The sequence below is a fragment of the Balearica regulorum genome, chromosome 2 (assembly GCF_011004875.1).
Source record: "Balearica regulorum gibbericeps isolate bBalReg1 chromosome 2, bBalReg1.pri, whole genome shotgun sequence".
Taxonomy (NCBI): Eukaryota; Metazoa; Chordata; class Aves; order Gruiformes; family Gruidae; genus Balearica; species Balearica regulorum.
In genome coordinates this window covers 142,912,963-142,921,106 of record NC_046185.1, presented here as the reverse complement: position 1 = coordinate 142,921,106, position 8,144 = coordinate 142,912,963, and the positions used below count along the sequence as shown (strand labels likewise).

The following is an 8,144-nucleotide window of genomic DNA, read 5'->3' as shown; positions in this document are numbered from 1 at the left end:
TCCTTAAGCCAGCGGGTCAAACTCTGTCCTTTAATGCACCCACCAAGTCCCACTAATGTCAGCTTTCCTTCAGAGGATGAAATAATATGATTTAGTCCCAGAAAGCAGACCTCAAAGTCAGAGGCTTTTATGACCGTGCTTCTTAGACCAAAGGCTTTAGCAGGTGGATTCTAGGGATTTTATTATGAGGAGCTTGACATGGAGTGGAAGCTCTGAGCCATGAGGATGTGCCCTTTCTCTTGGCCAGGTTGTCATCAGATGTGGCGAATGCTGAGGTACGGGTCCTCTGCCTTTGTTCTGGCTGATATTGATGACTGTTCACCTGCTACCGAGTAGCTTATGAAACAGAAACCTTTCAGCAAATATCTTTTACACTAAATATTTTTTCTAGAGTTAAACTGTGGGTGAGGTATGTAATACTAAGAAAAGTGTATTTGGGATAAATTTAAATAGGGTATTTAAGTGTTTATATATGGTAATGAGGGAAATGACTACTTTATAATCAAAACCATACACTGTATTGCATTCTTGCACACTAAACTATTACCTTAATGAAGAAAAAATAAACAAAAAAAATGCAGCGGGCTACTACCTGTTTACAGACTCTACAAACTCCAAGGCATATTCCTGCTAGTTTATGAGGGCCGATTTTACATTTAATGCTTTTAAGCAGTTATTTATTACCACATACACCTGTGTTAATAAAAACAACTGTCTTCAAAAAGTGAAAAATAGATCCTAACTTTCAATAGTACCATGCCTACATATAACAGTCAATGGTAATTTTCCAAGTCTTAATTTTGGTTAATAGTAAAAGATTTAACTTCTCTCCCAGATCTTTTCTGGTGTTTACAGTAACATCAGATTTCTATAAGCCAGCATCAAATAACACGTCACACTCTGGTGGTAGCTTAGTAGAGGTTAAAACAGTACTAAAAATTCTGTCCAACCTTGTAAACTATGTAGCATATTTTGTCAATAGCGCTTTTTCCACCTGTTGATGAAAATGGTTTGGCAAGTTTTCATGGTGTTTCCTGTGAGAAGTGACTATTCTGTACTGTACATAGAAGTGTTTGGCAGCGTGAGCAGGACCCTCAGCTATTGCAAAGAGATGTAGCTTCATGGGCTCCCTGGACCAAGGCTGATTCCTCTTAGCAGTGCATCGTGAATAAATGCATCCTGTGTCAGGTCATTGTAAATCTTCTGAAAAACAGCCAACTGTGTTTTCCTTCACTGTGTAGGGAACAGAGCTCCAGGTGCAGCAGAGAGAAGAAAGAGCTGTTGCTCTCTTCTAAGGAAGAGCGTTGTTTGCATTACACCATTTTCATGAGTAGGTGGTCAGTCCAGGACAGCGTATGGCAGTTTCGTTCTTAGCCTGCAGAAATCACAGTTCTGATCTCAGCTGTTGCCAGGCATTGCCGGTCCTGTAGGTGTGTTGAAGTGTGCCAAGCCCCATCTCTCATGCTCCGTCTTTCCCTGAGTGTGCAGTGACATGTGCTGCAGAAGGGCTGTTCTGCAGCTGAGGAAGCTGTTTGCTGCTGGTGGTGTTTGAGCTCAGGGTGCCTCTGGATACTCCCCACCACCCCCAGGAGCAGCGGCACTGCACAGTGCCTCTTCCACTCTCCATCACCGTCCCTGCACATAAAGGAGGTGGAGGTCATGCTGCAAGGGGACAGGGCAAGACTGAAGCAGTAGCAACACCGTGCTGTAGCTTGTGCCTGGAGCCATGCAGATGTCTGAATTTCCTCCATCTGGGGGAGAATAGGAGGTTTCAAGGTGCCTCATGAAGGAAGAAAGATGTACGCAAAGCTATTCCTAAGCAACTGCTGAGAAAGGTAATGTTGTGTTGTCAGCTACCTACACAGCATGAGGAGCTGGACACAGGTTTGTGGCCACCAACCCGCCTTTGTCGTCAAGGGTCCTGAAGGAAGACTAACCCCATCCTTCGCCTTTTTTTCTTTTTTCTTTTTTTTTTCTGGTCTGATTTCCAGTCAGTCGCCTTCTACAGTGCCCTCCTTCATACACTCGATTTTGTCAAAATTACGACTTTAGAGCACTCAGAATCCCTTAACAATAAAAACAGCTGTAGAGCCCTGTGAAAACAAGATGAACTCATTCATTTGCCTCCCTGTGCAATTAGTGCCTTACCTAAGGTTACAGGTTTTGGAAGATGTTAGGAGGTACATTACCTACTGTTGTCCAAGAGGCCTGGGAGAATATATTCCATTCTGTTTCATCATAGTGTTGTTCTGTGACAGACATTTCACACCTCAGCATTTTATTAGGCACAGCACAGATGTTCAGCAATGAACTCTTTCTGGGGAATGTTTCCTAGTACAAGCCTAGGCATGAGTGCAAAAGCTATAGATAGGGAATTGCCAACAAGACAAGAGGAATGGGACACTATGAACACTCACCATTCCCAACAATAATGGAAAAACACAATTAATAGTATGGAAGGCAGTATATAGATACTGATAGATATTGCAGTTTAAGGCAGGGGAAGCACTGTATTCTATTTCTAGCATCAGAAGACATGACTGGGTCACTCTTTGCTCTGACATACTAAGTTATACTCTTCATGCCTGTTGTGATCTTACAGTAGTAGGCTGTAAGCTGCAGGTCTGTGTGCGTGTGCATGTGCATGTCTTCAGAAAGCAGGCACTCCTCAAGAGCTGACCTGCTTCAAGATTCCACTGTTTTACCATTGTTTACATTCTTGTGCAGATAATATTTATGTGAATGTAGAAGAAAAAATGAAGACTGGTGGTGTTAAAATCATAGACCCACACTGTGAGTAGTGAATTCAAGAAATACTCCAGCCACTTTTCCATCCTCTCGATCCCCCAAAGCCAGCTAAGTGCATGTGTCATCCCTGCTGCTGGAGACGTTGTGATTCATTCCCTGCAAATTTGGTGTTTCATTGTTATGATTTTAAAATGTTTTCCATTACTAGGTGTGACCTCTGTGCTGATTGTCAGAAAGAGGCTTTTTTTTCTGCAGCCACGTTGACTTGTGTTCAGCAGCACAGTCTTTAGCGCTCCACAACACCACCTCTTTCACAGCATCCACAGTCCCTCTTTCTTCTCTCGCATGTGTCCGTGTGCCCAGGTAAGGCAAGTCTGCTTGCTCCCGCCAGAGCCACACTCAGTTCATTTCTGTTCTGCAGCATCAGAGCTGGTGTTGCAGATGCTTTAATGGGTTTAAAAACATCTTTTTTCCCCCCCGTTCCTTCTATACTTCCTGGTGAGGGATTGAATCAGAAGTACTGAAATGCTTCCCAAGAGGTTTCCAGTAACACATTGATGCCTTTCCAAGACTTCACTGCCAGTAAGTGTCAGATGAAGTTTGGGCCAATATCAATGTTTACAGATTGCTGAGTGAGCTGAACTGAATTTGTCAACCTGAGCTGTCTTATGTTCACTGCAACACCTGTCTATACAAAGTCACTTTTAGCTCTCTTGCACTCATAATTTTCGTATATCTTGTCAGACATTATGGCACACCTCTCACATTGGAAGGACTGACAGAAAAATTGGCTTTGATCATGTGAGCAAGTGGCTTTTGTAATGGGAAATTAAGGAAACAAAAGGTACTGGGTGTGACTCACTTGCTTAGATGTAAACATCTAAAATAGGTCAAAGCCAAATCTGTGCTAATCACCCTGGGCTCCCTTGCTAGTTTAGGGCGCAATCCGCCTCACCCTAAAGCAGGCATCAGAAACGGGCCAGCTCACCAGGTCCCAGCAGTGCCCCTTTCTCTCTGCTGGCCACCAAGGCAGGGCAGGGTGGCTAGCTCAGAGGTGCAGCATAGATTTACACAGTTAGATGGGATGAATCCTAAAAAAGTAAAATTGTCAAAACCTGTCTTCTGGTAAAGAGTATGGTGAGTCATTACACTGAGAAGCAATTAATAGTGATTCTTTGGGGATTTATTTTCTCTCCCACCCCCTTCCTTTTTTCGTGTCCTCAGCTATATAGCTATAAATAGAGATGAGTAGTTGGAGGCCTGAAGCAGTCCCTTATCAGTGTCATCTCACTGAAGTGTACAATTAATGTCTGCTTCAAAAATGCCAATTGATTGTAATTTTCTCATTGTGACTGAACAACTGCAAAACATTTATTAATTCTTGCACCTGCATACACAGGCAGCTAGCAGTTGTGCATACCCACGGCATTAATCTTCCAGTTAGTGGCAGAGAGAGAGAGAAATCTTCCTGTAAGGATCAGTCTGAAACATTACTTCATTTCAGCTCACACATCATGGATTACCTCTTTGCTTTCTTCTTTTCTCATTTGCAAACTTCATTATTTCCCCATGGGAAACACAATTAGGAACCTGGTGGTGCTGCAGGGCTGGGTCACGGCAGCCTGTGCCTCCTGCTCACCCCAGCACCCAGGGCTGGAAGGATGCTGCATGGACAAAGCCACCTCTGCTGAGCATGGGCCAGCACCGCTTGCAGGTCCTGTGGAAGTTTCTTGTCTTGCCTTCACCTAGGAAGAAGGGTCTGGATGTGTTTCAGCCTGAGAAGGGTGGAAATTACCTTAGAGGTCCAGCAGGTGTGGTAAAAATACTCTGACACGTAAAACAATGTTGCTTGTCTGTTACAGCCTTTCCTTCCTCATGTAACTCACTGTGGCAATGCAAATACAAACTGATTAGAAATACAATTTTCATTGATCTTTATCTGTTTCCAACACTACATATCAAGATTTAAAAGCTCCATGGCTACTAAACCATCTAATATTTGCATCCCATCTCATTGCACTTTTTCTTAATCCATTTTCCTGGGATAACAGGTCAGGAACAGCATAAAATGTGAGGGAGTGTAATCAGCTGGATCACTGAACTTAAATTCTTCATTTATGAAATCTGAGAGTAAAGAATATAATGAATGCAGTAGATAATAATAATGATAGCAGTAATAAAGATCTAATATTTTCCAAAGGAGCAAAGATTCCATTTTTCACTTTGCATTTGCTGGTTCCACTGATGGCAGCATAAAGTGCAAACCAGGTTTGCTAAAGATGGATCATGCTAAAATAACAAGATATCCTTCCTTGGCAAGGTAATAGGTTTGCTTTAAACAAAAAAAGATTTTTAACAGAATTATTTATCTGATTTTTCAAAATGCAGTTGACATTATGTCACACAGAAAACAATAATTTCAGATGAAGAACGTGGAGATAGCGGATGAATTCTGGAATAGATAGTGAACTGGCTCAAAGGGTGATGGCAAAGGTTCCCGCTGCAAGGAAAAGTACCAATGATTAGCTGCCATATGCGCCTCTCAAAGATTAGTCTTAGGACTGATCTTGTTTCATATTTTCATTAATCATTTTGGCAGAGAAAATAGAATGGGGTGATGAATGATACAGAATGAGAAGAGCTCAGGTCTGAGAAGCAGGAAATGAATGCCGTCAGGCAGACAGACCTGAATAAATTCAGTCGTACAAATGCAAGGTTGTGTCTGATATAACACAGACCCCTGCTATAGGCTGGCAATGGAAGAGGGAGGTTAGTTGATCATACAATAGTCCAAGAAATTTTTTCCAGTTGAGGAAAAAAGAAAATGCATTCATAGGGACATATCAGTTCCCATATTTCCAATAGAAGTGGGTAAGTACTAATGCCATGTACAAACCACTGTTGGGACCTTATATAGAAAATTGCCAACAATTTTAGTCATCTTAAGACAAATTCAAATATGTATGGTCAGAGGGGGGATGACTAAAATGAACAAGGAAATCAAGTCCTCCTAACAGAAAAAGAAACCAAAAAATCTGGAATTATTGAGCTTAGCACTGCTTGTGCCAGGAAGGTTGGGTGGCTTTCTGTAACCATCTTTTAGAGTTACTGACTGCATTTCAGTGCCCCATTTGTACTGCTGCATTTAGGCACCTCTTTCCCCTTCTGTTTGACTGGTGTCCAGCTGGTCAGCTGCAGTTGGTATCATCTGGCCAGCATGGGATGGTGGGCAGTGTGCCCTGGCGGCATGCGTAGTAACAGGAGGAAAATTATTACACTGAGGTAAGAAGACAGAGGGAAGCATAACTTCCAAAAGCCTGTACCAACGGCCTCCTACTCCCCATCCCATTAAATATTTCATAACACATACCAGTTGCTGGACTGGTTCTTTATCTGGTGAAGTGGCAACTTTCCAGGTACATTTTGGAGTTTGCTGTCACTTTTGACACCACTCAGAAGACACCTCCAGTCTTCATGCTGGAGCTCATCCTTGAGGGCCTTTTACATTTTTTTGAAGTAGAGTCATCCAAATGAGGAAAGCAAGACGACCACAGGGCTGAAGCAAACAATCACACAGCTCAATGGCAAGTTTTTATAAGTATTGTGCAATTAGCTTGTACTTTATAGAAAATTCAGGCAAATAGAAAAAATATGTAAACATTGTGACTTACTGGCACTCAATTTCTGCATAGGAGTAAAAGATGTTAGAATGTATTTAATAAATAAACTCTTCTACAAATGTAATCTTAAAACATTACAAGAAAAATTAAGAATATGAGCAAACAGAAAGATTCCAGAGGCTCTCTAGGAATAAAACCTGACACTATTTTACACAACTGATAGCAAGTTGTGTTCTTAAGGCAAATGGAAGACTACTGAGAAGTAATTTTTAATCATTCTTTCTTTTGTCGTGTATTTTTACAGCTTCCATGTTATCTTTAGTTTCATAATCTAAACAATTCTAAGTTATTTGTATAATTATAAAATATAGAGTTTGTCTAATTTAAACAAACGGGACAGCAATCACAGCCCTGTATATACATTTTACATTCTTCTGTCTATTTTTTATGGCGGTATCTAAAATAAAAAGATAAGTACATTTTCCAAAATAGTAGCTTCAGAGGGCTATGAGCTAGTAAAAGGTTGAACTCCTGTTTTCTTAGTAAACACAAAATGGAAATTATTTAGGGATTACAGGTGTTCTATAAGAAAATATCTTTTGTGGTCACGAAAGGCGGGAAAATAGCCAGACCCTGAGCAGCAATTGCACTCTGTCAGCTGCTCTGGTCTTCTCCAGCAGCTGGTAAGGAACGAGCCATTCCCGTAATGGCCTTAGGTGGCCAGCTGGGTCCAGACAGTGGGGAAATACCTGTGGAAAAGCCCTTCCAAGCAAAGTGCTCAGGCCTCTAAAGGTCATTGCTCCCAGCCATGGATGGAGAGCTGTGCGCATTTGTTCAGCTGGAAGACCCTGAAAGGTCTTACAAGATGTGTAGTGTTTTGTCTGGCTGTCCAAACTGGCTGCCCACGTAGCATTATTCATTCAAAGATTTCAAAACACTTTACAGTGATGAGATGGATAATTCTATTCCCCTCCCCTTCACTTTTGCACAGAAAAAGCCTCAAACAAAAACAAAAAATGGAGATCCAGAGTTTGGCTGAAGCCTGAGTGGTGAAGACAATCATGTTCTCCTGATTATTAGTCCTCTGTAGACTATTTCCTGGTGCTAATCCCACTCCAGTCATGAGTTATGATGCTAGTGTTGGACAACAGCTGAGACAGGGATTCTGTGCTATTGGTGCTAAGCACCAATTCAAATCCTTAAGCATTATAATCACAGAATGAATCATTTGTCTTTTTGCCCTTTCAGTTTTAAACCATAAAATCATAGAATCATTTAGGTTGGAAAAGACCTTTAAGATCATCTAGTCCAACTGTTAAGCTAGCACTGCCAAGTCCACCACTAAACCATGCTCCTAAGCACCACGTCTACACGTCTTTTAAATACCTCCAGGGATGGTGACTCAGCTACTTCCCTGGGCAGCCTGTTCCAGTGCTTGACAACCCTTTTGGTGAAGAAATTTTTCCTAATATCTAATCTAAACTTTCCCTGGTGCAACTTGAGGCCATTTCCTCTCGTCCTATCACTTGTAATGTGGAAGAAGAGACCAACACCCACCTGGCTACAACCTCCTCTCAGGCAGCTGTAGTGAGCGAAAAGGTCTCCCCTCAGCCTCCTTTTCTCCAGGCTAAACAACCCCAGTTCCCTCAGCTGATCCTCATAAGACTTGTACTGAGTTTAAATGACTCAAATACACTGTTTTAATTCATTAAATATTTTACTTGCTCCAGAAAAAGCCCTAGGTGTGATGCACAAAAGCAATTAATAAATTATTCA

General features: G+C 41.7%; 1 long non-coding RNA gene across 1 annotated transcript; it reads right to left on the bottom strand.

Annotated features, from left to right (window-relative positions):
* Positions 1-552: 552 nt before the first annotated feature.
* LOC142600585 (uncharacterized) lies at positions 553-7,800 on the bottom strand. Its single transcript, XR_012834148.1, has 3 exons — positions 7,755-7,800; positions 4,173-6,304; positions 553-1,751 (listed from the first exon to the last, which is right to left on the bottom strand). It is a non-coding gene; the product is annotated as an uncharacterized LOC142600585 (long non-coding RNA).
* Positions 7,801-8,144: the final 344 nt, after the last annotated feature.